The 26,227-nt window shown below is 49.2% G+C and overlaps 1 long non-coding RNA gene across 1 annotated transcript in view; it reads right to left on the reverse strand.

Moving 5' to 3' along the window:
• LOC119965119 overlaps nucleotides 1-26,227 on the reverse strand; it is a 270,840-nt gene that overhangs the window by 231,423 nt on the left and 13,190 nt on the right. The window lies entirely within an intron of this gene.

Below are 26,227 nucleotides of genomic sequence, written 5' to 3' on the forward strand. Positions count from 1 at the left end.
TGAAACTCTTTTAAAAGGTCCAGTTCCTAATAAAAGATTAGTCCCTCTTAGGCAGCAATGGATATTCAGTCATCAATAGACCTTTCTCGTACAAGGCGGCAGCTAAGGAGATCTTGTCATCCAGATTTGGTGGAGGAGAGATGGGACACCCTCTTCCCCAGGGTGGGCAGGAGGCTACCACCCGCGGTCATCACCGGAGGAGGCCGAGGCGCTCAGAGCAGTGAAGCTCACCAGGCGGACTGACACGCAGTGCCACAAGATGAATGACACCTTCAGGCAACTCGGGTGAGCCACCATCTCTGTTCCCCTGACATCACTCATATCCCTCACTCCTCACATCCCACCTCCAGTCCCATAGTGGCCAACGAAACCAACCTTCCTGCACCTCCCTCACATCCCACCCTGCACCAAACCCCAACAGCTGTATTGTCATCTTTGGCCAGGTGTCTTGCACACACATGGCACTGTGTGTGAGCTACAGACCCCATGGGTAACTAGCCTCCACGTGTCTGACCATTTCCTTTATGTGTCCCTCAGGAAAAGACAGTTCATAACAGAAAGGAGTGGGAGAAGATGAGAGGAGGTGCCATGGAGCTCCGAGGTCTCACTCCTGCTGAGCTGGGTCATGGCATTATCAGGGGAGGTGGAGGAGAGGACTACCCCTGAGGCGGAGGTTGGCATGTGACAACCAAGTGAACATCTGCTGCAAAATTATGTCCTTATAGCAAGTGAGTCATCCCTCTCCCCCAGACCATTCCTTCCTAAGATCTCCCTATGTGTCCTATCTTTTGCCTCACAGGATCACCATCAGACCATGCAGGCTGGTCTGAGGTACCTCACCCCCAGCCACAACCCCAGTATACCCCAGAGGACCAATCGGAGATGCCACTGACTTCCCGGCAATGCATTCACCTGTACCATCCACCATCGCAGAAACTATTCCCTTGATGGACATTAATAAAGAGGTTCCTGGGTCACCATTCGATGCACACGTTGCACATGCTGCAGTACATCCAGTGGAGGTTGGGAACCTCGAGGGAGCGGACAGTCGGAGGACTGACCAATCCCAGGAACCAGCTGTAGTCCAGACAGGTATTGTGCTTCTGGAAAGTATGATCCCATCATTGATGGAGATACAAACACGGAGACAAGATCTATAGGCTGGGGCAGCACATAGGTTAGAGGTAGGGGTCAGGGCACAATAATGAATCTAATCACTATTGAACACCATTTCACCAACATTCTGACCTGCTTCAATCCTTTGTCTGAAGGGTGTGAGGGATGGGTTGCGTTGAGCGTAGAGGGTATGCCGGTTTGGGGTTGGGGCTTGGATGTGTAGGAGGTTGGTGGTGTGGGTGTTGGAGGATGGAACGGGTTCATCCTCAAGAGGTGGCAGGGAACGGGTCTAAAAGTGTGAGGACGCCTTCTCGGACAGCTTACCCAGTGAGAATCACATTACCACTCACCATCACCCCAAAGAATATATGGGCCCAAGAGATGAAATGGCCAGTACACATGCAGGGATCACCCGGGAGGCTAGTGGAAGTTGATCCTGAAGGCAGGAGTCAGACTTTGTCAAACAAAAGAGGAGCACCAGAGTTCATCCCACTGTGGACAAGACCCGCTGATACTGCCTGCAAAGGGCCAATACCCTGTAGGATCCGCTGAGGGGGGAAGGGAGATAAGATGGTGGGATGGAGTGAAGGGAGGAGGTATGAGGTGAATGTGAGCTGCTGTGGGGAAGGCAGCAATCCTGGGAGAGATGGGTTGGCGGGAAGAGTATGGAGAGGTGGGACAGGGTGTGGAGTTGCGATGTCCAAGACAGGTCCCAACTCGGTCCCTGGAAAGAGCCAGAGGCATAAACATTCATGGCGACCGTCAACTTGGAGGCCACTGCGAACAGGTATTGTCCTCCAAACCCCCATGGCACCATTATCTGGCACAAGTGGCGCACGGTCTCCTTGGTTAGCAGCACGGTGGCACAGTGGTTAGCACTGTTGCTTCACAGTTCCAGGGCCCCAATTTCAATTCACGGCTTGGGGCACTGTCTGTGTGGAGTCTGCATGTACTCCCTGTGTCTGCGTGGGTTTCCTCCGGGTGCTCTGGTTTCCTCCCACGAGCCCCGAAAGACATGTTGTTAGGCGAATTGGACATTCTGCATTCGCCCTCTGTGTACCCGAACAGATGCCGGAACGTGGCGTCTAGGGGCTTTTCACAGTGACTTCATTGCAGAGTTAATGTAAGCTTACTTGTGACAATAAAGATTATTATTATTATTAATGAGATGAAATTGGTAATAATTGGGGTTATTAATATGATCGCCATATTTGGGTGCAATAAAGGACTTGCCATCGGGAGTGAGGCAATTAGATAATCAAACAGTCCAAAAATGTGGGGCGGTATTCTCCGCTCCCAATAAAAATCGGGATGGCCGTCGTGAAATCGGCCGAGCTTCACGACGGCCTCGGGGCCCACTCCCCGCACCTAATTCACCCCCACCCGGGGGGCTAGGAGCGGGCCTCCATCTTTCCTGTCCGCGACCTCGTTGGAAACGGCACTTTTCTGATGTCATCTGCACATGCGTGGGTTGCCGGTTCCAACCCGCGCATGCGCGGATGACATCAGCACGCAGAAGGCACGAACCCGCGCATGCGCGGTGCCGTCTTTCTCCACCGCCGCCCGGCAAGACGTGGCGGCTTGATCTTGCTGGGCGGCGGAGGGGAAAGAGTGCATCCATTTTGGACGCTGGCCCGACGATCGGTGGGCACCGATCGCGGGCCTGTCCCCTCCCAAGCACAGTCGCTCAGTCATCCAAATCGGGCCCCTTCTTGCCTCAAACGGGCATCTGGCGCCCGTTTCACGAATGCAGCGACCAGGTGTGGTTGCTGCCATGATGAAATGGGTGTGAAGGGCCGGCCGCTCGGCCGATCGGGCTCGGAGTATCGCTGTTCGCCGTGAAAAACGGCGAGCGCCGATTTTTCCGAGTGGGGTAGGAGAATCGCTGGGGGCGCCAGGGGGGCGTAAAAAATGTCGGGAGGCCCTCCCACGATTCTTCCACGCCACGTGGGGAGCGGAGAATTTTGCCCGTGCAGATTAGGTGGATTGGCCATGCTAAATTGCCCTTAGTGTCCAATAAGAAGGTTAGGGGGGTTACTGGGGTGTGGGGATAGGGTGGAGTAGAGGACTTGGGTAAGGTGCTCTTTCCAAGGGTAGGTGCAGACTTGATGGGCCGAATGGTCTCCTTCTGCACTGTAGATTCTGTGTGAAGTTTGCACGTTCTCCCTGTGTCTGTCTGTGCTTCCTCCGAATGCTCCAGTTTCGTCCCACAGTCCAATGTTGTGCAGGTTAGGTGGATTGATCATGCTATGTTGTCCCTTAGTATCCAGGAGGTTAGGTTGGCTTGGGGGGATAGGTTGGAGGCGTGGGCTTAACTCGGGTTCTCTTTCGAAGGGTCATTGCCGACTCGAAGGACAAATCTTTCTGCACTGTAACTTCTCTGAAATCTTTGGCGGCACAGGTGGTCCAGCTTCTCCTTGAAGGGCAGATGCTGATGGTATACATGTGTCCTGATGTACCACCTCCTTTGCACCTCCTCCTCAGCCTGTTGGGCGGCCGGCATTCACGATGCACCGGCAGGCCTCTGCACATTTGAGGCGGACTTCTCTTGTGCAGGGCCCTCCTGGGGCAGGTCCTGTGCCTCCAGCCTCCGTGTGTCCGCAACGGAAGCTGTGGCCAAATTGATAGCAAGCATTCAAAGAACAAAGAACAAAGGTCAATACAGCACAGGAACAGGCCGTCCGGCCCTCCAAGCCTGCCCATGGTACCTGCCTAAACTAAAACCGTATGCACTGACAGAGTCCATATACTTCCATTCCCACCCTATTCATATATTTGTCTAGATGCCCCTTAAATGCCGCTATTGTACCTGTTCCCACCACCTCTCCAGTCAGTGCGTTCCATTTATTTACCACCCTCTGTGCAAAAAACTTGCCTCGCACATCTGTTCTAAACCTATCCTCACACACATTAAACCTCTGTCCCCTAGTATGACTCTTCTATCCTAGGAAAGAGCATCTGACTATCCACTCTGTCCATGCCACTCAGAATCTTGTAGTCCTCTATCAGGTCGCCTCTCAACCGCCATCGTTCCAGTGAGAACAGACCAAGTTTATCAAATCTCTCCTCGTAGCAAATGCCCTCCATACCAGGCAACATCCTAGTAAACTGCTTCTGTACCCTCTCCAAAGCAACCACATCCTTCTGGTAGTGTGGCAACCAGAATTCTACATGCTATTCCAGATGAGGCCTAACTAAGGTCCTGTACAGTTGCAACATGACTTGCCAATTTTTATATTCAATGCCTCGACCGATGAAGGCCAGCATGCCATATGCCTTCTTGACCACCTTATCCACATTCAGTGCTACTTTCAGTGATTGGTGGACATGCACGCCCAGATCTCTCTGCCTGTCAGTATTCGCAAGAGTTCTACCATTTCTTGTGTAATCCCTACGTGCATTGGTCCTTCCAAAGTGCATTGCCTCACACTTGTCTGGATTAAACTCCATCTGCCATTTCTCGGCCCAAGACTCCAACCAGTTTATATCCTGCTGTATCCTCTGACAATCCTCTTTACGATCCGCAACGCTACCAAATTTTGTGTTGTCTGCGAACTTACTAATCAGACCAGCTACATTTTCTTCCAAATCATTCTTGGCTGCCCTCCACAATTCATTCATGGGGGGAAAGAGAAGACATATTAGCAAGATGAGTATTCCCTTGACCATTCAGATCTAACAGGCTACATGGTGGCCCTGAGTTGCATTTCAGTTTCATCCTCCACATGCCCCCCTCCAAACCCAACCCCATCCCTCGCCATTCCGCCCAATATGCTGCCTTTCATACTGCACCCCTGTCCCCATTAGTGAGTGGGCCTGTGATGTGCAGAGCCTCTATCCTCACCACTTGTCCCAGTCAACAGCTGACTCCTGCAACTCGTGTCAGTGATGGGCTCTCCGGCCCCTGTCCTGTCTGCCCAGTGGGGTCTACTGTGGGTGACCTCATTGGGTGGACCGTGTGTTATCCAGCTGGTCGGGTGGCTCCTGGTTGTGCGGTGGAGAGGTCACGGTGTGCCACCAATCGCCTCCATGTTTATAGGCTTGTGTGTGGGCAGGTCCTTCAGATGGTGGTGAGGAAGGGAAGTGCGCATCTGCTGGGACCGTAGCTGCTGTGTGATGTGCGTCTCGGGTGTGTCACACAGGTTGTGATAACCTGTCCAAGGGCAGGATGGATGGGAGCAGGAGTGTGGTAGACAGACAGGACTTGGAGGTGGCTGGTGGTGCTGCGGAGTGGGTTAGTTGATAGTGTTACTGTAAAGGCCTCTGCCCTGAGAGGGGCAGTGTGCCAGGGAGAGTGCCAAAGGCCCTTGTTAGGTCCTTTGCTTGGTGTGAACTCTCCTATTACCCTGCAGTCGGGCAGCGGTTTCTGATGAGTGCACTGAGTGCCAACACCTGGTGTGCCACTGATTAAGCTTGACCACGCCCAACCCGTTGATGGGCCAGCTGGGATCTGAGGGTTTCCGGAGGGACGGCCTCGGTGAGCTCCAAAATCACCAGAGGCTCTGTGAACGTTTACAGGACACAGCGAACAGTCAGCAGTGTGAGCAGCCACGGGCCTGTAACTTGTACCAAATGGGTGTGTTGAAAGCAAATACTGCAGCAATGGCGGTCTGAGCCAGGCCACCTCGGTCCCGAGGAGGCCACCTGAATCCACGGAGCTGTCAGCAAGTTGCAAACTGATAACCCCCCACCCCGGCCCTGGCAGCCACCCTCCAGCAAGTGCTACAATTTTTAACAGTTTTTCAAACTTTTCTTAGCTTTTCTCTCCCCCTCAGCAGCCATGGCGTCTAGTCCCCAATTTGTAAACACCTATAGTAAACCCCGCTGTGTACCTTCCAGCTGAGAGGGACAGAGCATCGTGGAGACCCTGACCATACAGTCAAACATGCTAATCACATTCAAATGCATACAACAGTCAATGCTAATCACATTCAAATTCATAAAAATGCCTGTTTTGCATGCTGCTACCTGCAGGGGGCGCAAACCTTGTTCTTGTCAGCAGCGACGAGTCAGAGCAGGGCACCTGAATTGGAGCCAGGCACATAACTGGATTTTGGCTGGATGCCTGATTCTTCGTCCGAGCACGGTTCGTGTTTGTTGTGTCGCAAAATGGAGAATTTCACCATAAGTGTTGACAGTGGGACTGAATCACGTTTGGTTTGTGTTCTTGTTGGGGCGCTATTCGGTAAGACAGTCAGGATATACCACGGGACTACCGCCTGAGAGGGACGGAGCACAGAGCAAGTAGTGTCCAAGCAGCTAGTCATATTTAAATGCATGCAAATGCTGCTTTTGCATGTCCCCAACAGAGACCGGAGCATGGCGCCTGAATTGGTGCCAGGCACGAACTTTGATTTTTGGCCAGACACCCAATTCTCCGTCCGATCACAATTTGCATTTCCGGCGTTGCGAAGCAGTGAATCCAGCCCATTCTCTCGAACTACATATCAATTCAACAGTATGTTGGGGGCGGGGGGGTGGGGGGGGGGGGGGGGGGGTAGATTTTGTCTCATTGCTCTGTGTCACCACATCTTAAGGATAGCAGGAAGTAGGGCGGCACGGTGGTGCAGTGGTTAGCACTGCTGCCCAGCACCGAGGACCGGTCACAGTCCGTATGGAGCTTGCGCATGTTCCCCATGTTTGCATGGGTCTCACCCCCACAACCCAAAAAGATGTGCAGTGTATGTGAATTTGTCACGCCGAATTGTCCCTTAATTGGAAAAGCAAGGAATTGGATGCATTAATTTTTTTTTTAAAAATAGGATAGCAGGGAATTTCCATTTTCCCAGCGAGGTCAATGATGTGGTCTTCTGGAATATTATGAGAACCTCTCGCTGTGTCTGCAAGTCCGTCAAAACAGAGCAAACAGAGAAAATCATAAATATAAATAATCAGCCTGCAAACAAAAACATTCCCCAAGGGAAAGATGCAAAGATAAATAAAGAATTTGCTGAGTGGCAGACAAACATAGTCAATAACCTGTCAGTCAACAGGGAAGTTCGCCTCACATGTTGGGAGAATTTTTGGATTCCCATAACCCATATGATGAGGGCACAGGCCACCCACACCTACGGGTGTGAGTATCGCTCTGGGTTTCCATCCAGAGTTCCAATCTCCTCTTGAGCTAGACCCTGAACCTCATGGCAGCAATGTTAGACTTCAGGCTTGCTACACAGCTTCAATGTTCCGTTCTATCCACTCTCACTAATCAGGAGATGAAGCAAGGCCAAACGTAACAGGATCAAAGGAACGCTGCATCATGGAGTTCAGCCAAGTAACTACGTTAAGGAATTACTTATGACAATGAATATGTTCCTGTCTCCATATGAAACTGACTCCAATACATAATGGTCCAAATTTTGTTTTCTTTTGTTGCCATCACTGTCATCACCAGGGGGTGGTGGGTTGAAGGTAAACTGTCAATATTTGCTCTCATTGCCCCTCTGAAAGTTGCTGCAACTTCAGCATGTTGGGCATGCGCAGGTTCGCATGGAAACCTTGAGGTTGTGGCCTGACACTTGATCCTCTGCCACAGTACAGACTGTGACAACCCCAGAGCTGAAACTCATTGAAATCAGGGAGAATTTCAACTTTTCTGCTCCCACATAGCTCTTGCAGGAACCTCATAAACCTCATTAAACGTCACAACTTGTATCTCCAGATGGAATTGTTTGTTTTAATGATTATGTGAATAATAACTATGACTGAATAACAGAACTAGCTCTGAAAATACATTGCTACTTTCATGAAATCTATTTGAATAATTAATGGAATTTTAAAGAATTTATTTTGATAATTCGTTTTTGAAAATAACATTTTAGCTTCTACACTAACCCCATGTTTGTGAACCAATCTTTAATTGGCAATATTGACATTGTTGAAGTGATATTATTTTGGTGCCTATTCTGGTTGGATTCTGTGAAAATCCTTTAATGCGATTGGCTGGTTGGACAATCTGACAACATTGCCACAGCTCCCCACTCTGAATGGTCAGTAAAGAACATTATGATCGGTTTAAGTATCATTGAAGGGTGATAGAGTTCAAGTTCTCCACACAGAGATCATTATATCTCTCAATAAGGCTTACTTCTAGGTCAGCATTGAGTGCCTTGCACCTTGGGGCTGGTTTAGCACACTGGGCTAAATCGATGGCTTTTAAAGCAGACCAAGGCAGGCCAACAGCTTGGTTCAATTCCCGCACCAGCCTCCCCGAACAGGTGCTGGAATGTGGCGACTAGGGGCTTTTCACAGTAACTTCATTGAAGCCTACTCGTGATAATAAGCGATTTTCATTTCATTTCATTTTTTTATTTCATTGCTGCCTACAAACTCTGGGCCATTATCGTAGTGGTCAGTGTCTTAAACTCTACCTCAAAAAAAAACTATTGCATTCACTTTTGAAGGTACAAAAGACACTCCAGTTAGTTAAAATGTATGATTTTCCCAGTCGCCTAGTTATCACAGAACATGATGATAATGAGCCCATTTTACACCAGTGGAAATAAATATAAGAATGGCTGCCAATTTGTTATCAGTGCCTACCGAGCTACTATTGTAGACCTGTTTCACCCCCATATAATCTGGAACTAGTTTAGTGGGTTAAACTATGAAACATTTGTTGGATTTTCAGTATTTAAGAGAGGGAGCACAAATAGTTGTAACTGTATTCAGTCTTGGCTGTTTCTGTGCTTAATCCTCCATTGATTGTTAAGTGCTAACAAGTTGTCCATTTCTTTTCGTATCTCTATATTTTATTCCTTACTATTGACTTTTTGGAACGGGAGCTTTAAAACATTGCTATATTATAATCTCTAAGGTTGCAACAATTCTCACCACAGTCATCGATTTTGTTTCAGACAAGCCCTGTGTTTTGGAAATTATGCGATGCTCACGGTATTTTTTCTTTCAGATCATCCATTACAGGGAATAATTAAGTTGTTGTAAATCGACAGGAGTCTTTGGTTGAAATTAGGAAGGCAATACACATTCCTCTTGTTTTAAACAATACAATCAGTTTTACATTCTATTGTTTTTTTACCTACCCTATTTCCTTGCACTGTGCTTGCCAAATTTATCAAACTCTCCTCAACTTTTGGCCATGTTCCGAATATTTAAAAAAACTCAATGGGTGGATTTCCCCGTCCCGCCACACCTGATTACTGGGGCTGGATTCTCCGATTCTGAGGCCATGTCCCCATGTTGGCATGGGAACGGTTAAAATAGCGCAAAACGGCAACTGATTCCCCTTTTGCTAGGGGCTAACAGGACGGCAGCGAAGAGCACCCAGCTCTAGCTGCCGATACAGCCCGGAGAATTGCCGGGTCCGTTGCCGCGCATGCGCATGGCGGCAGCCTGCAGCAGCCGCGGCGTGCCTCATGCTGCAGGCCGCTCGCGAACCCGGCCCGAGAAGTAGACCCACTTCGGCTGGCTCGCGCGCCCCGGACCGCCCCACCACAATGCTCCCAGCCCTGAATAATGCCCCCACTGCCCACGCATCGGCCCTCCCTCATCTGTGGCGGTGCTGGACTGAGTCGGGAGCGGAGCATCGAGGGGCGGGGAGGCCGTCGATACATAGCGTGGTGTACTTGCAAAAGCGTCGCCGCCCCCGATTCGGTCGGGAAATATGATTCTCCACCCGCGATTTTGCCATGGGCAACCGGAGAATCCAGCCCCTGGTGTGGGATTCTCCATTTCGCCGGCTGGTCAATGGGGTTTCCCATTGTGGGGCAGCCCCATGCTGTCGAGAAACCCCTGGGCTGCCGGCTAAATGGAGTGTCCTGAAGGCGAAGAATTCAGTCCCATATGCCTCCCCTTCTTAAAAAGAAAAATTTCCCTTTTCTCAAACTACCACCCCATGTCTGACATTTAATGTAACATTGCTACACAGGTACACAATTATCTTTTACAAAAATGTTGGTTTCATTATACCTAATTCGGGCTCCACACTAAAGCCACTTTGTTCAAAATTATCCTTTGTTGTGACTGCGGCCATGACTTGCTGTCCCTCCACGCAATCTTCAACTTTCCTGTCATCTTCTACACAACAGTTGTTTTCATTGCTTCAACACCATGCTTCACTTCCACTGCACCAATCTCAGCTCAATATGTAGGAGCTGGACAGGGTTATGAGGAGGCTGGACACAGTAGACAGGCAGAAACTGCTCCTGTCACTAAAAGGATCAAGAATGAGAGGGCACAGATCTAAAATGATTTGCGAAAGTAGCACATCTGATGTGAGAAAAAAACTTTCACGTAAGTGGTTTGGGCCCAGAATGCATTGCCTTGAAGTCTGAGGGAGGCAGATTCAATTGAGGCATTCAAGAGGGAATTACATGATTACTTGAATATAAACAATGTGCAGAGGTACAGGAAAATGGCAGTAAACTGTCATGATCGTTTGGTGGGCTGGTGCAGACATGATGGACCAAACGGCCTCCTTCTGCGCTATAACAATTCTGTGATTTTGTGAAAATCTAAGTTGGTTGGTACTCTACTGCTGTACTGAGGGAGTTCAGCGTTGCCAGAGGAGCTGCCTTTATGTATGAAACATTAAGATGGATTCTCAATTGTCCTCTTGGGTGGTTGGATTCCTAACTGCATCCATCAATGCTTACATTAAATTTCATGAAATAATTTGTCTTCTGTGCTATTGTATATTCAATTCTCTCCCTTGGTGTCACTCTGTTAATTGGTTACATGCTGCTTCTCGGTACATCATCTAGGTACACACGGGTTCACAGTAGCATCGTAGTAATTAGACTAGTAATCAAGAGATCCAGATTAATAATCCAGGAAACGGGATTCCAAAGCCCACCTTGGCAATTTGAGAACTTGAATTCATTTTTTTTTAATTAAAAGAAAAACTGGTATCATTAAAAGTGATCATTGTTTGATTGTTGTAAAATTTTAACACGTTCATTAATGATTTTTGGGGAAGGATATTTGGCCTACATGTGACTTTACCTATATGCGTGCTTATTATAGGTGTTAGGCAGAAACTACAATAGAGAACAAGCCTAAATATAAAAGAAGCAAATAAGAGAAGCAAAAGGGAGTAGGAAAAGAAACTGGATGCTATCATAAAAAGGAATACCAAAGTATTCATATAAATAGCAAAAGGATGTTAAAAGGAGTAGGGACAATGAGGGACCAAAAGGAAATCTACACCGGGAGGCAGGAGGCATAGCTGAGATATTAAGTGAATACTATACATCTGTCTTTACCAAGGAAGAAAACGCCACCCAGGCAATGGCTACTATAATTTGTTTACAGCAAATAAGGAGATTGAATTGAAATACATTACTAATGGCTAATGGTCCTTTGAAGATATTAGGAAAGTTTGGGGTAAATCTAATCGTCTGAAAGATAAGGAGCGCATTTGATGGTCCCTTGTGGTTATGCAACAGCTCCGTGAGAGACGAAAAACGATCCTTCAAACTGACCACGATAACGCCCTTAAGTCTGCCCAAGATCAACTCCACAAAGTCTCTGCGCTGCTGCATGATTCAAATGCTAGATTCGAGAGAGTCAATCAAGCTAAAACCCTTTTACATTGTCAGAATGGTGAACTCCGTAAACACATTAGTGAGCTTCAACAGCAGAACACCGAGTTTCAGAATGCCATTAGTGGTTTTCAAAATACAAATACAGATCTTCAGAATCAAACTTCTGAGCATCAGAATGCTAACAGCGATCTTCAAACAATTAATACCGAGCTTCGAATATAAATAGCGATCTTCAAAAGAAAAATTATGAGCTTTACAGTGAAATTACTGACCTGCAAAGAAATTTTCTGAGTCGGTCTCCACTGCTCAACAACTAACTTCACAATATGATGATTTGCTTTCACACACAGACGCGCTCCAAAAGGCAAATACATAACTAATAAGAGAGAATTGTATTTTGGAGACTAAAATGTCCGAGCAAACTAAAATGGCCGACCTGAAAACTCAGTACATTTGCTGCGCAAAGATTTTAAATCTTTTAAATCGGCAGCCGCCTACAGTGCGGATATTGCCGGCCAATGCACTCCGCAGATTCCGGTTACCAAACATCCTGAATCAGCTAAAGCAGGCTTCAAAACCGTTATCACTACTCGAGGCACCAAACAAAGAAAGCTTGTTAGCTCCGACGAGGATAGTGACGGAAGTGATGCACATAGTGACAGCGGAAGTGACATTCCTATCGTCAGGCCTACTGTATTCCAGCTCGCGTCATTGCGCACTAAGCAGGTTAAAATTGAAGTGACAGAAACGACCGATTACAATCTTTTGGTCACTAGGTCTCAAGATGCCCGCCATTGGGTTCATGATCCGGCTGACCCCGATAAGATTTATTGGTGGTCCAAAGAACTCCTGCATCCTAAAAAGTGGGGGTTAGCCACTTGGGATCAGTTGCAATGTTTACAGCATATTTATAGCTTACGCCTGCTAGATGGTGTCCAGGTCGTGTCTGTGATGGTTGGTTCCCACGATAGTAAAACATTTTCGACAGAGGTTCAGAGAGGCCTGAACGACGATTTATAAAATTTAGAAGGGGGATGGCAAGCTATCAAAGACTGGTGATTAACATTCAACCCACCCACGACTGATTGGGCGAAAATAACAGCCTGTCTTCAGAAAAATGTTGAGCATCTGCAGAACTATGAGGAGAAGTTTAGAATGATTTGGAAGGAGCCCTCAGGAATGGTACTACAGGCAGGTGAGCGGACTTGGGATGAGAGCACCTTCGGACCATTGAAAACCACTTTTGTCAATGGTTTGTGACCCGAACTATCTAAACCTTGAACCTGGTCCTTCCTGACTGGGGACTAATGGGTACTACCTACAGGGCCTTAATAGAAGAATGTATTCAAATTGAACGCGGATTGGCAGTTAAAAACCATGACATCCAGCCGGCCCAGCCCGAAGAAGCAGCAGCTATGGGTGTCGCAGTGGCCCCGGTAGTTCTGGCGCCACCAACCCCAGCCCCTCTCCTTGCTCCATTAAAGAATTCCCAAAAAAAGGTGAATGCAACTTTTGCAGAAAAGAAGGAAAAGACTACAACATGATCCCTTTTCACAGGGTACCGCCCCATGATTCATACTATCGAGAACCACCCCGTGACTATTACAGGGAACCGCCCCTCAATACATATTATGACGATACATTCAGGGAACAACATAAACCCCCATCCACGCTCACCGCGTAGAGATGACCTGGATGCTGATGCTGCGCTGAACGAAAAGTTTTTCAAATTAACCCCACAACACAAGAGAACACTACTTGAGAGGCCAAAAAACTAGTGTACCTCACTCTCAGTGAACCCATTCCAACAGCGTTACATGCTTTAATTGAAACCAAATCGGATGGACTATATATATCACTGAGAGTGGGAGGACAAATAATTGATTTCCTTTTTGATACTGGAGCAGAATTAACCTGTGTTCTGGAAAGTTATGGCAAATTTTTTCCCTAAAACAGAAAACAGATTGAAGCTTACGCAGTAGGAGGTGATCCATTAACCCTTCAACGGGCGCAACCAGTACTGCTTGAATTTGGCAAATATCAAATGACAACCTCAATGTGGGTCGGGCCAATCACTCAAGCCCTTTTGGGCATGGATATCATATCACAATTGAATTCTTCTCTTACCTTTGAGGATGGCAAATTCACATGGTCCCTCAGACACCTCAAAAAAAGTGAACTTGAGAAAAGTGAACACCCCATTTGGGCAAAAGACAAAAATGACCGTGGCTTACTAAAAATTGAACTAGCATCCTTACTGCTGTTGCACCACCATGTACCAAACAATATCCCATTAACCACTCCTCAATTCAGGGAATACTGCCTATAGTGCAGCAATTGGAAGAGAGAGGAGTTTTTATCAAAATTCATAGTTCATCAAACAGTCCAGTGTGGCGTAGCAAGAAGGCTAATGGCACATGGAGCCTAACTGATGATTATAGAAAGGCCAACGAATGCATTGATAGAAAAGATCCTTTGGTGGCTGATCTATCCACTATCTTTAATGCCTTAACACCAGATCTTGAATGATGTTCTGATAGCATCCATTAATGAAGACGATCATGAGAGAGATTTAGTTGTACTTTTGGATCACCTTAGCTACAATTGCTACAAAGCCAGCCTCACTAAAGCACAAATTTCCCAGGATGAAGTTGTCTACTTAGGTCAGAACATAGCAAAGGGTACAAGAAGATTTACCCAGGACAGAACGGCAGCAATCAGGGACGCCAGAGAGGCTAGAACTGTCCAGGAGGTGAGGTTTTTTTTGGGGATTGTGTAACTTCAACAGGAGTTGGATTGATTCCTTTACTCAGCTAGCTCAACCAGCAAATTATCTCCTAAAAGGCAGCCGTAGGTCAAAAGACGCCATGGACCTTCCCACGGAACAGGAGTCCTTCTTGAACCTAAAACGTGCAATGTGCTCAGCTCCCGCCCTGGGTATTCCGCACAGTGGAAGACCTTTTACCATGTTTGTTCAAGAGAAAGAAGGGTACATGACAGCAGTACTAGCCCAAGAACATGGTAATCAGTTAAGACCATAGGATACTATTCTGTCAAACTAGACAACTTGGCCCGAGCATATGGAAGTTGCCTTCGAGCCATGGAAGCCACATTACGAGCCGTGATGGCTACGGCAGGCCTTGTCCTCGATCAGCAGTTGACCATCAAATGCCCCCATGCAGTCCATTCTCTACACTCCATGAACAGGGTCTCACAAGTCACTTCCGCCAGATGGACGGCAGTTTTGGAAGCACCTAATCCTTACTTCCACCGAGCCAGTCCAGTAAACTCATCAACTTTGCTCCTGCTTTCTGAAGAGCAAAAGGGGGGAGGAAATGAAGAAAATGGAAGTAACAGAAGAGATGGAAGAGGCACGCCTGGTAGAAGAAGAACCACTACACAACCCAGATTTGATTCTATTTACAGATGGTTCCTCCTTTATTGACAAGGGTATCAGAAAGGCTGGATGGGCAGTCACCAACCAACCAGTCACCAATTAGGGCAGCACGGTAGCATTGTGGATAGCACAATCGCTTCACAGCTCCAGGGTCCCAGGTTTGATTCCAGTTTGGGTCACTGTCTGTGCGGAGTCTGCACATCCTCCCCGTGTGTGCGTGGGTTTCCTCCGGGTGCTCCGGTTTCCTCCCACAGTCCAAAGATGTGCGGGCTAGGTGGATTGGCCATGATAAATTGCCCTCAGTGTCCAAAATTGCCCTTAGTGGTGGGTGGGGTTACTGGGTTATGGGGATAGGGTGGAGGTGTTGACCTTGGGTAGGGGGTAGGGTGCTCTTTCCAAGAGCCGGTGCAGACTCGATGGGCCGAATGGCCTCCTTCTGCACTGTAAATTCTATGTAAACCTGCAGGAAGTTTTGGAAAAAGGGAGTTTGCCCCCAGGAACATCAGCTCAATAAGCCTAATTGAAAGCACGAGCAGAAGCATGTTGTGCGGCAAAAGATCAAACAGCTAACATCGATACAGATTCCAGATACGGTTTTGGGGTAGCCCATGATTTCAGACACTTGTGGAAGAAAAGAGGATTCCTCACCACATATCCGGAATGGAAAGGAAGTACAGGATCTCCTAGAATCCATAACCTTGCCAAAAGAAGTATCTATTCTACAGTGTAAGGCCATACTCAAGAAAACTCTATAGAATCAAAAGGAAATGCTCTTGCAGATCAAGCAGCAAAGACAGCTGCCACCCAGTGGCATGTTTCAGCAGAACCAAGGCCCATCTACAAATTAGGAGCGACCAAGTTATTACAAGATCGGCGTGAAATGCAACATAACTCTACAAAGGAAGAAAAATGGTCATGGTTAGACTGGTATTGAGGAGTATGATGATAATATTTGGAGACAAGTCCATGCTAATAAACCAGTGGCACCACAGGCACTGATGCCATTCCTGGGACAACAAATCCATTCATGGGGACATTTGGCCCCTCAACAGATGATGGATCGATTCCAGAGAAGTTGGTAAAGGGTTCAAAAAACATGCACAATTGGTATTGGATCGTTGTGTCACATGTATGAAGAACAACTTAGGACCTATGACACAAATGCCTCAGCTAAAAGCCCCTGCTCCTGCAGGACCATTTCAGAGCATACAGGTTGATTACATTACCTTTCCTCGATGCCAAAGGTACACTGAGGTCCTTGTGATAGTAGATACATTTTCTAGGTGGGTAGAAGCTGCTCCGGTCAGAAAGGCTACAGTTGCCCATATAGTCAAAGTCCTATGCAAAGACTATGGGCAGGTTTCTCCGCGATTGGCGCGATGGCCCGACGCCGGCGGCAAAAAACGGCGCGAACCACTCCGGCGTCAGGCCAACCCGAATGCCAGAAAACCGACCCGGAAGGGGCTAGCAGTGGCGTGACACCAATCACGACGGCGTGACCCGTCACTGACACGTCGCAGCACAAAAGACGCCCCCACCGGAGACCCAGCAAAATAGCCACCCGCCGCGCAGCGCCAAGATTCCAGGAGCGGGACATCAAGGCGATCTACCCTGGACACGGCCGCAGGGTCGCACCACGCCTCAGCCAGCACCTGTGGAGGGAGGTGGCAGAGGCCTTCAGCGCCGTGGCCGTAACAGCCAGGACAGGCATCCAGTGCCACAAGAAGGTCAATGAACTAGTCAGGGCAGCCAGGGTGAGCACCCCCCCCCCCCAACCGCACCCCCCCCCACCCCCCCCCCCCCCCCCCCCCCCGCGATGGCCGGGACACCCCCCCCCCCCCCCCCGCGATGGCCGGGACAGCCCTAGGTGAAACTGACATGGCTGCACCGACCCATGCAGGCTGCATTGGCAGGATGGGGTGTTAACCTATGCCACAATACACACAACCGTTGGTCCGCATATATATATCTGCCTAACACCCTGCCACCCTCCCCCACCCCGTAGGAGAGGCGCGCTCATAACAACCGGGAGCATAAGAGGATCGGAGGGGGGCCACCTGAATTGCGCCCCCTCACTGTTCATGAAGAGAGGGCCCTAGATCTTTCAGGTGGACCCGAGGACCAGGAGGATCCGGATGCAGAGGTCGGGGGTGCACCACCAAGTGAGACCCCCACTGCCTGCCCTCCATTTCCCACTTCCCCCATACACCCTTCCCCATCCTCCCTTTCCCTTCCCTATCCCCTCTTCCACCTTGCCCATCCCCCCTTTCCCCATCACCCTTCCCCATCCCCCTACCCCATCCCCTTTCCCCTTCCCCCATACCCCCTTTCTCCTTCCCCACCCCCCTTTTTACCCTGCCCCATCCCCCTTCCCCATCCCCCCTTTCCCCCCTGCCCCATCCCATTCTCCCCTCCCTCTTCCCATCTCCCCCTCTTCCCCCTTCCCATCCCCTTCACTCCTCCCCATCCCCCCTTTCCCCATCCCCCAGCCCCATCCCCCAGCCCCATCCCCTACCCATCCCCCCATACCCCCTTTCCCCTTCCCCATCACCCATTTCCACCAGCCCCCATCTCCCATTCCCCATCCCCCCTTCCCCATCCCCCCTTCCCCCTCCCCATCCCCCCCTTTCCCCCATCATCCCTTCCCATCTCCCCTTCCCCATTCCCCCTTCACTCCTCCCCATCCCCCCCTTTCCCCATCCCCAGGCCCCACCCCCCCCTACCCCATCCCCCATACCCCCTCCCCATCCTCACTTTCCCATCCCCCCTTCCCCCCTCCCCCATCGTCCCTTTCCCCATCCCCCCTTCCCCATCCCTTTCCCCATCCCCCCTTCCCCCTCCCCATCCCCCCTTCCCCATCCCCCCTTCCACCCTCCCCATCATCCCTTTCCCCATCCCCTTCCCCATCCCCCCTTCTCCATTCCCCTTCTCCCCTCCCCCATCGTCCCTTTCCCCATCCTGACTTTCCACCTTCCCCATCCCCCCTTCCCCATCCCCCCTTTCCCCCTCCCCCCTTTCCCCCTCCCCCTTCCCCCCTCCCCATCCCCCTTTTCCCTATGCCCCTTCCCCATCTCCCATTTCCCCCTCCCCCTTTTCCCGCTTCCCCATCCCCCTGTTGAAAATGTTGAAGAAATGCTTTTGCAGATTACTGGTGATTTTATTGTCAATGTGCTGACTGTTGCAAGTTGACTAGCACGTCACCACAAGTCAAACACACTGGATGTCAGGGCTATTTTACTGCCCAATGAATTCCAATGGAACATGTGGATACCGATCTTTGGTTCCAATTAAATTAGGCCACATGGGAAGGCCGATACAACAGAGGCTCGTGAACAGAGTTTGATATGTAAAATGACTGCACAGCAAGGATCCTCCATTCTGATGAGGACCTGCAAGGATGATATAATGTGTTTGGTTTGCTTTGTACAAATGAACTGGAATAACTTTGTGTTTGTACCAATATACTGTAGTGCAAGGGTCCTTGTGTGTGTATGGCACGGTGCCTTATCCTTGTTTATTAATGGTTAGTGTGATTTTTCATCCCTTTGTAGAAAAGTATTGTTGATCATTTAATAAACAAAATAATTTGAAGTTCATTCCCATGGGTACATGTGCCACGTGCGGCACCTGCCATATCCTCTGCTCCTGGTGGCCATGAAAGTCACCACATTCCTGACGTTTTATGCCACTGGTTCATTCCAGGACTTGAGGGGAGGACTAATGCGACATATCACAAACTACAGCCAACAAGTGCATCCATGAGGTCACGGACTTTGGTTCCCTCCAAGCACCCACATTATAGACGTAAACTTTGGGGTGGGAAGGTGGTGGAGTGGGCACCCATTGGGCATCCATCCATTATCTTTTGTGGGCCCCTACCCATCATATTTTATGTGCCTCCTCAGAGTGGGTGAAAATGGGTAGTGTGTCCCACAGGGTTCAATTCTGGGGCCACTTTTGTTCACTAATTTTTATTTTTATAATCTTTATTGTCACAAGTAGGCTCACTTTAACACTGCAATGAATTACTGTGAAAAGCCCCGAGTCGCCACATTCCAGCACCTGTTCGGGTACACAGAGGGAGAATTCAGAATGCCCAATTCACCCAACAGCACGTCTTTCGGGACTTGCGGGAGGAAACCGGAGCACCCAGAGGAAATCTACGCAGACACAGGGAGAACGTGCAGACTTTGCACAAACAGTGACCCAAGCCGGGAATCGAACCTGGGTCCCTGGAGCTGTGAAGCAACAGTGCTACCGACGCTGCTGCCCTATATAGAACAAAAGGCAATCGCACTGAAATTTGCATATGGTAGGTTGGTTCCATCAGTAGGAAATCAAATTAATTCTTAAGAAGCTAGATTAGAGATATTGATAAAATGGGGAAATTCAACGTCAGTAAGTAGGAAGTGATACAATTTATGAGAAAAGCTATAATTATTTTATGGGATTAATTAACGTCTAACTTAATCTCTTTTATGATGTTAATATATATGCCCTCATCAGATGGGTTGTGAAGACATTTTCTATTTATTTCAGATGACTGAATAATTAGGGGAGTTCTTTTTTTTATAAATTTAGAGTACCCAATTCATTTTTATTTCCAATTAAGAGGCAATTTCGCGAGGCCAATCCACCTACCCTGCACATCTTTGGGTTGTGGGGGTGAAACCCACGCAAACACGGGGAGAATGTGCAAACTCCACATGGACAGCGACCCAGAGCCGGGTTGAACCTGGGACCTCAGCGCCTTGAGACAGCCGTGCTAACCACTGCGCCACCATGCTGTCCATAAATAGGGGAGTTTTAAGAAGAAGGCAGTAAATATCACAAAAATTGACACACGTTGATAAGGATGAAATTTAAGTCCTGCTTCATTTAATTTTTGGTCTTGTTTGATTAATAGTTCTTTATTCCGAAGAATGAAACATATACTGAATGTTTCTGTATGAACGGACCACTTCAGAATGAATAGACTGGACTCTGTGATTAATATCTACATGTAGCATCAAATCACAATGAGTTTTTATCCAAGAGCTTATCATCTAACAATCTTGCAATATATTCTGGAATGAGTATTTAAAGCCCTGGAATAAATAATCCTTGATTTTTATTGGGGTGGCCATCTCCCCATTTCCTCTTTTCATAGGATCACAGAATCCCTACAGTGCAGAAGGAGGCCATTCGGCCCATCGGGTCTGTACAGGCCCTTGGAACGAGCACCCTACTTAGGTCCACGCCTCCACCCTATCCCCGTAACCCAGACATCCTGCCTAACCTTTTGGACACTAAGGGGCATAGCCAAGCCATCTCACCAGCACATCTTTGGATAGTGGGAGGAAACCGGAGTACTTGGAGGAAACCCATGGTTGTGGGGGGGGGGAGTACAAACTGCACACCGATAGTCGCCCGAGGCCGGAATTGAACCTGGGTCTCTGGAGCTTTGAGACAGCAGTGCTAACCACTGTGCCCCCATGCCGCAGATCTGTGCGGGTTACGTTCCATACACTTTCAGCACTTGGATGAGTCTATGTAAATAATGTAAAGCATGACATCTGTTATATTTTCTCTCAAGTAGCACTTCCTTAATGCTGAATTCTACCTGTGAGGCCCCAACGTCCATAAGTCATTGGAATTGGGCTCAGGCCCAAGGCAGCGTTCAAGTATGCATTACTTTACGCTAATGAAGCAGGGCCTCCGGCAGCAAGCGGCGATGCTGGGGGAGACCACCGAGCAGCGGAACTAGTCAGCCCTGTGGGCCCTCCCTGCAGGGAACAGTGTCTTTGACAAGTTGGCGGGGAGAAAGCAGCAAGGACTAATCCATGTCTTGTGAGTGGCAGTGTGGCAGGAAACAAATGGAGCTTAAAGCCCCTGTGAATGGTTACTGAATCAGGAAGGGAGTTGGGAAGCAAGAGCCATCTGCAATGTAAGAAGTCACTGGTAGAGATTCTCTTGCTCCATTCCATTTTGTTTTTTTTCAAATATTTTTATTCAAGGCTTTTCAAGAAAAATATAAATATACAGAATGTCAAAGGAACAGCAAAAGAACATCAGAAGAGCAAGAAACGGCCCCAAACCTCCAGCCCCCCTGACACCAACCCCCAGTCACACCCAGCTTCCCCATTTTAACCCCATTATACTGCACCCCCCCCCCTTTTGATGACCCCTCAATTCTCCTTGAAAAAAATCAATAAACAGTTTTCCACCTCCGGGTGAACCCTTCTACTCTAGGACAGCACGGTAGCATAGTGGTTAACACAATTGCTTCACAGCTCCAGGTTCTCAGGTTCGATTCCTGGCTTGGGTCACTGTCTGTACAGAGTGTGCACGTTCTCCCCGTGTGTGTGTGGGTTTCCTCCGGGTGCTCCGGTTTCCTCCCACAGTCCAAAGATGTGCAGATTAGGTGGATTGGCCATGATAAATTGCCCTTAGGGTCCAAAACTGCCCTTAGTGTTGCGTAGGGTTACTGGGTTATGGGGATAGGGTGGAGGTGTGGGGTTAGGTAGGGTGCTCTTTGCAAGAGTCGGTGCAGACTCGATGGGCTGAATGGCCTTCTGCACTGTAAATTCTATGATTCTATGATCCCCGCAGAGCAAACTTGATCTTCCGAACCTCAGAAATTCTGCCAGGTTGCCCATCCACGCCCGCGGCTCCCGAGTCCTGCCAACATGACAAAATCCATATCCAGGCCATCAGAGAGGCAAAGGCCAATTGATTGGCCCCTCCCGCCATCCCCGACCCCTGCAGCCCAATACTCCCTGGTCTTCCGACACACTAAATGTCGCCACCTCCGGACACGGGACCAACTCCGCACCCAGAAGCTCGGACATAACATTAGTGAACCCCTGCCAACCCCCTCAATCTTGGAAACGCCCAGAACATGATTCGCCGGGCCCTCCCGAGCACTGCCCACACCTATCTTCCACCCCCTCAAAAAAGTTGTTCATCCTCGCCACCGTTATGTGGGTCCTACACACCACTTTAAACTGGATGAAGCTTAACCTTACACACAACGAGGATGCATGGACCCTCTGCAAGGCCTCAGCCCATGTCCCAGCCCCACCTTCTCTCCAAGCTTCTCCTCCCATTTGGGCTTAATATCCTCCACCAGTCCTCTCCATCAGTTCCTTGTAAATATCCAATACCTTCCCCTCCCCTATTTTGTCTTCCGACAGAAGCTTACCTTACAGCACTGAAGGTGGCAATCTCAGGAAGGCCAGCACCTCTCTCCTCACAAAATCCATGATCAAAGCACCTTCGCCAAAAGCGATATTCAATAGCGATATCGGGCAATACGATCCACACTGCTCCGGGTCCTTATTCTTTGTTAGAATCAGGGAGATGGAACCTACGATAAAGTAGGGAGAAGTTCCCTCCTGTCCCTCACCTTATTATACTCCCTCATTAGCAGTGGCCCCAGCTCCGCCCCAGACGTTTTATAAAACTCAACTGGGAACCCATCCGGGCACAGGGCCTTCCCCACCTGCATCGCCCCCATGCCATCCATCACCTTCATCAGCCCAATCGGGGCCTCTAGGCCCTCAACGCACCCCTCCTCCACCTTGTGAAACTCTAACCCATCCAGGAACAGCCTCATCCCCTCTTCCCCCCCTCCAGGGCTCCGATTCATAGAGACTCCTATAAAAGGCCTCAAATACCCTATTCATCCCCATTGGCTCTAACACCACCTTACCCCCCTCGTCCCTCACTCTACCAGTTTCCCTTGCCGCAGCCTGCTTTCTCAACTGATGGGCCAGCATCCTACTCGCCTTCTCCCTGTACTTGCCACCTGCCCCTCCACAACTGCCCCACTGCCTTCCCCATAGACACTAACCCAAACTCCATCTGGAGCCTCTGTCTCTCCTTCAGCAACCTCTCCTCCGGCACCATTGTGTATCTTCTATCCACCCTCAAGATCTCATCAACCAGCCTTTCCCTCTCCTCGCGCTCTACCCTCTCCCTGTGCACCCGATTCAAAATAAATTCCGCTCTAACTACAGCCTTAAGCGCCTCCCACAACGTGGCGGCTGTGACCTTCCCTGTATTGTTCACCTCCACATAGCCTGTATGGTAGGCCTCACCCATTCACACACATCTTCATCCACTAATAACCCCATATCTGAGCTCCACTGCGGCAGTTGGACCTCCCCCGGAACTAACCGCAAACCCACCAAATGCGGCGCATGGTCAGAGACCACGATCAACAAATACTCCGAGCCTCCACCCCTTGTTCATTATGAAAAAGTTGATCCGGGAGTACACCAGGTGCACATGGGAGAATTTCAAAAACTCTTTTGCCCTCAGCTTCCCAAACATTTACGGGTCCTCCCCCCCCCCCCCCCCCCCCCCCCCGTCCCACCCCCACCGCCCGCCCATGCACTCCATGAACTCCCTCATCTCTCTAGCACTGATGACACACTCAATGACTTTGGGCTCGACTGATCCAGGACCGTATTATAATCCGCCCTCCCCATAATCAACCGGAGTGTATCTAAATACGGAATGCTCCCTAACACCTGCCTCATAAAATCCACATAATCCCAATTCAGGGCACAAATGTTTACTAGGACCACTGGCATTCCTCCAGCTTCCCACTAACCACCACATACCTACCCCCAATCGGCCACAATGCACCTCACCTGAAATTTCACCCTCCTATTGACCAACACCGCCACGTCCCTCATCATATCCTGCCCCGAGTGGAACACCTGCTCCACCTATCCTCTCCTCAGCCTTGATGAGCCCCAAACTTCAGGTGTATCTACTGTAAAAACACCACGTCCACCGTCAGACTTCTCAAATGCGCGAATACACGCAACCACTTAACCGGCCCATTTAACCCTTGCAAATTCCATGTGACCAGTCTAGTCGGGGGCTCCCCACGCACCCCACCTACTGATCAGCCATACCCCTTCTTTGGCCAACCCCAACCCTCATCATGCGCCCCTCCAGGCCCTCTCTCATATGTCCAACGCCATCTCTCCCTTCCCATCTGTGCCACAGCTACCACGCCCATGTCAGCAACCCTCCCCACTCCCCCTCCATCCCTCAACAAAGAACCAAATCCGTCCCCCCATTCCTTCCTCCTGATCACCCTCCTCTTCACTTCCATTACATTGACCGCCCAGCTAGCATGGTGACCCCTGCCCAAGGCCTGTAGCCTCCCCATCCCCTTCCAGCCCACCCCTCCCCTCCCAACCAATGACAAACAAAGAAGTACAAAAGGCACACTCACCATTACCAGTCCCCCATCAAAACCCACCCTGAACTACCAACTCCAAAAATTCTGCCATAAACACAAAGCACCTCTCCAAAGTTCAGTGTCTTCACACTCCTCCCAGTCCATGGTCCCTCATCAAGTCCATCACCTTCTCCAGTGAGTAAAATAAAACTCCTGCTTCTGATGAGTCACCCAGAAGTGGGCAAGGTACAAAACCCCAAATTTCACTCCCTTCTTGAAGAGGACAGCCTTTACCCAGTTAAACCCAGCTCTTCTCTTCGCCAACTCTGCACCCACAGACCTTGGTAGACCCACAGCTCACCCCCTTCCCAGGTGCACCTCCTGGTCAGCTTTTTTTTGCAGTGTCAGATATGGAAGGGAGCTGCTTTGGAAAGGTGGAGAAGCATGTAGGTGACGACGGAAAATGTCAGAAAAGGCTACACCAGTCCACGAACGTGGAGAGGATATTGGTGACAGTGAGTTGTTGGGGAAGGTCTTCGAAATGTATTGGAGAGTTTACGTGGAAGTGATATCGAGTGGATTGGATGGTGGTTGCAGGGCAAGGAGGATGGGGTGAAATGAAGATCGAAATCACTTGGGTTAAAGAATTGCTCAGTCCCTTGATGGGGCGGACTGGAAAAAGCTGAAAGAAGCAAAAGAATTGGAATCTCAGCCTGGATGGTGACGGATGGAGTTTCCTTAATGAGTCTCCCCTCGTTAAAACGTTTGAAAGTGAATATCGTAAAAGCTGGTTCAACGCTATTATTTTAATTATTATCTCAAAATTATGCTGAAAGCAATAACTTTACATGTGCTGCACATCCATGAGTTCCATTCTTAATCATGATGCTCGTGACTCTCGAGAAATTGTTCTTTCTGTGATCAGTGAATTTTTTCGGACTGTTAACTACAGTATGCTGCAATATTGAATGACAGGTCAATTCAATAATAGTGACCATGCTGACACATTGGTCTCTCATGATCTTTGTTCAATAACATAATCACAGTTATAAGTTCAGCTAAAATAGAGAGTGCAGTGAGTGAAGATTATGACGGGTGACTTTAACAGAAGAATTTCAAAGTGACATTTGGGGCACGATTGGCGGACTGTTTCCAGACTGGCCCACCGGTTAATCGCAGACCATATCTAATGGAATTTAGTGCCGGAAATGATCCCCCACGAATGTCTCGCCATTACTGGCTGTCTCGCCGTCAGATTCACTGGACTCTTGCCATAGCATCTCACCGCTAACAAGAGGAGTTGCTTCCAAGTGTTCCCTCACCACTCAATCCCAGTCAACACACAAACATGGCAGCACGCAGACCTGCTCCTCACTTTGGCAATGCCGACCTGGCCAGGCTGCTGGACGCAGTCGATGCGAGACAGGACATCCTGTTCTCCCGAAGAGGATGGAAGGCCAGCAGCAGTGCGACCAATCCCACCTGGGAGCCAGTGGCACTGGCAGCAGCTGTCAATTTGGGCAGCATGGCAAGGAGAACCACCGAACAATGCAGGAAGAAGACCAACGACCTCCACCAAGCTGCAAGGGTAAGTTACTACCTCTCTCCTAACATCTGTTCCACCAGCCACCCCTCAAATTCCCAACCCTCCCTCCAAGCCACAAATTACTGGCTGACACCTTGCACCCTTCATACATCCGATCATCGAGCTTGATCCTCAGACCCCCCTTTGGCAGCCACTAGCAGAGCCCTTACATGTCCAATTACAGTGCCCACAAATGCCACCTGCAATAGACCCCCCCGATCCATCAAGTATGTGGCTCACAATGCCCTTCTTTGTCGCCACAGGATACGTTGGCCCATAATAGGTGTGAAAGGGCCAAGATAGGCCGTGGAGTACCAGAGGTCAACGTCCTCACCCTCAATGAGGAACTGGCCCTGAAGTTCACGGGTTGACCATGGAGAGAGAAGTCACTGATAGTGAGGTTGGCCTGCACCGCAGAGGTGATGATCCACTGCCTCTTCACC

Source organism: Scyliorhinus canicula, chromosome 4 (genome assembly GCF_902713615.1).
Source record: "Scyliorhinus canicula chromosome 4, sScyCan1.1, whole genome shotgun sequence".
Lineage (NCBI taxonomy): Eukaryota > Metazoa > Chordata > Chondrichthyes > Carcharhiniformes > Scyliorhinidae > Scyliorhinus > Scyliorhinus canicula.